This window comes from Gigantopelta aegis, chromosome 4, assembly GCF_016097555.1.
Source record: "Gigantopelta aegis isolate Gae_Host chromosome 4, Gae_host_genome, whole genome shotgun sequence".
Lineage (NCBI taxonomy): Eukaryota > Metazoa > Mollusca > Gastropoda > Neomphalida > Peltospiridae > Gigantopelta > Gigantopelta aegis.
Window position 1 is genome coordinate 111,902,052 of NC_054702.1, and position 3,382 is coordinate 111,905,433.

The window sequence follows — 3,382 nt, forward strand, 5'->3', positions numbered from 1 at the left end:
TAGTTGGGGGTTTGGACAGTTGGGGTTTTCTCTCTGTGCACCCAATAGTTGGGGGTTTTCTCTCTGTGCACCCAATAGTTGGGGGTTTTCTCTCTGTGCACCCAATAGTTGGGGGTTTGGACAGTTGGTGTTTTCTCTCTGTGCACCCAATAGTTGGGGGGTTTGGACAGTTGGGGTTTATATCTACCTCTGCACCCAATAGTTGGGGGTTTGGACAGTTGGGGTTTTCTCTCTGTGCACCCAATAGTTGGGGGTTTTCTCTCTGTGCACCCAATAGTTGGGGGTTTTCTCTCTGTGCACCCAATAGTTGGGGGTTTGGACAGTTGGGGTTTATATCTCTCTGTGCACCCAATAGTTGGGGGTTTGGACAGTTGGGGTTTATATCTCTCTGTGCACCCAATAGTTGGGGGTTTGGACAGTTGGGGTTTTCTCTCTGTGCACCCAATAGTTGGGGGTTTGGACAGTTGGGGTTTATATCTATCTGTGCACCCAATAGTTGGGGGTTTGGACAGTTGGGGTTTACATCTATCTGTGCACCCAATAGTTGGGGGTTTGGACAGTTGGGGTTTACATCTATCTGTGCACCCAATAGTTGGGGGTTTGGACAGTTGGGGTTTATATCTATCTGTGCACCCAATAGTTGGGGGGTTTGGACAGTTGGGGTTTTCTCTCTGTGCACCCAATAGTTGGGGTTTATATCTATATGTGCACCCAATAGTTGGGGGTTTGGACAGTTGGGGTTTATATCTATCTGTGCACCCAATAGTTGGGGGGGTTTGGACAGTTGGGGGTTATATGTACAAGTACTGTAATAGTTGGGGGTTTTCTCTCTGTGCAACCAATAGTTGGGGGTTTTCTCTCTGTGCACCCAATAGTTGGGGGGTTTTCTCTCTGTGCACCCAACAGTTGAGGGTTATATGTACAAGTACTGCAATAGTTGGGTTTTTTCTCTCTGTGCACCCAATAGTTCGGGGTTTGGACAGTTGGGGGTTATATGTACAAGTACTGCAATAGTTGGGGTTTTCTCTCTGTGCGCCCAATAGTTGGGGTTTTCTCTCTGTGCACCCAGTAATTGGGGGTTTTCTCTCTGTGCACCCAATAGTTGGGGGTTTGGACAATTGGGGTTTATATCTATCTGTGCACCCAATAGTTGGGGGTTTGGACAGTTGGGGTTTTCTCTCTGTGCACCCAATAGTTGGGGGTTTGGACAGTTGGTGTTTTCTCTCTGTGCACCCAATAGTTGGGGGGTTTGGACAGTTGGGGTTTATATCTACCTCTGCACCCAGTAGTTGGGGGTTTGGACAGTTGGGGTTTTCTCTCTGTGCACCCAATAGTTGGGGGTTTTCTCTCTGTGCACCCAATAGTTGGGGGTTTGGACAGTTGGGGTTTATATCTCTGTGCACCCAATAGTTGGGGGTTTGGACAGTTGGGGTTTATATCTCTCTGTGCACCCAATAGTTGGGGGTTTGGACAGTTGGGGTTTTCTCTCTGTGCACCCAATAGTTGGGGGTTTTCTCTCTGTGCACCCAATAGTTGGGGGGTTTTCTCTCTGTGCACCCAACAGTTGAGGGTTATATGTACAAGTACTGCAATAGTTGGGTTTTTTCTCTCTGTGCACCCAATAGTTCGGGGTTTGGACAGTTGGGGGTTATATGTACAAGTACTGCAATAGTTGGGGTTTTCTCTCTGTGCGCCCAATAGTTGGGGTTTTCTCTCTGTGCACCCAGTAGTTGGGGGTTTTCTCTCTGTGCACCCAATAGTTGGGGGTTTGGACAATTGGGGTTTATATCTATCTGTGCACCCAATAGTTGGGGGTTTGGACAGTTGGGGTTTTCTCTCTGTGCACCCAATAGTTGGGGGTTTGGACAGTTGGTGTTTTCTCTCTGTGCACCCAATAGTTGGGGGGTTTGGACAGTTGGGGTTTATATCTACCTCTGCACCCAGTAGTTGGGGGTTTGGACAGTTGGGGTTTTCTCTCTGTGCACCCAATAGTTGGGGGTTTGGACAGTTGGGGTTTATATCTCTGTGCACCCAATAGTTGGGGGTTTGGACAGTTGGGGTTTATATCTCTCTGTGCACCCAATAGTTGGGGGTTTGGACAGTTGGGGTTTTCTCTCTGTGCACCCAATAGTTGGGGGTTTTCTCTCTGTGCACCCAATAGTTGGGGGTTTTCTCTCTGTGCACCCAATAGTTGGGGGTTTGGACAATTGGGGTTTATATCTCTCTGTGCACCCAATAGTTGGGGGTTTGGACAGTTGGGGTTTTCTCTCTGTGCACCCAATAGTTGGGGGTTTGGACAGTTGGGGTTTATATCTCTGTGCACCCAATAGTTGGGGGTTTGGACAGTTGGGGTTTTCTCTCTGTGCACCCAATAGTTGGGGGTTTGGACAGTTGGGGTTTATATCTCTCTGTGCACCCAATAGTTGGGGGTTTGGACAGTTGGGGTTTTCTCTCTGTGCACCCAATAGTTGGGGGTTTGGACAGTTGGGGTTTATATCTATCTGTGCACCCAATAGTTGGGGGTTTGGACAGTTGGGGTTTACATCTATCTGTGCACCCAATAGTTGGGGGTTTGGACAGTTGGGGTTTACATCTATCTGTGCACCCAATAGTTGGGGGGTTTGGACAGTTGGGGGTTATATGTACAAGTACTGCAATAGTTGGGGGTTTTCTCTCTGTGCACCCAATAGTTGGGGGTTTTCTCTCTGTGCACCCAACAGTTGGGGGTTTGGACAGTTGGGGGTTATATGTACAAGTACTGCAATAGTTGGGGTTTTCTCTCTGTGCACCCAGTAGTTGGGGGTTTTCTTTCTGTGCACCCAATAGTTGGGGGTTTGGACAGTTGGGGTTTATATCTATCTGTGCACCCAATAGTTGGGGGTTTGGACAGTTGGGGTTTTCTCTCTGTGCACCCAATAGTTGGGGGTTTGGACAGTTGGGGTTTTCTCTCTGTGCACCCAATAGTTGGGGGTTTGGACAGTTGGGGTTTTCTTTCTGTGCACCCAACAGTTGGGAGTTTGGACAGTTGGGGTTTTCTCTCTGTGCACCCAATAGTTCGGGGTTTGGACAGTTGGGGTTTTCTCTCTGTGCACCCAATAGTTGGGGTTTTTCTCTCTGTGCACCCAATAGTTTGGGGTTTGGACAGTTGGGGTTTTCTCTCTGTGCACCCAACAGTTGGGGGTTTTCTCTCTGTGCACCCAACAGTTGGGGTTTTCTCTCTGTGCACCCAATAGTTGGGGGTTTTCTCTCTGTGCACCCAATAGTTGGGGGTTTGGACAGTTGGGGTTTTCTCTCTGTGCACCCAATAGTTGGGGGTTTGGACAGTTGGGGGTTATATGTACAAGTACTGCAATACTTTCAGAAACAACAAAACAAGACTTGC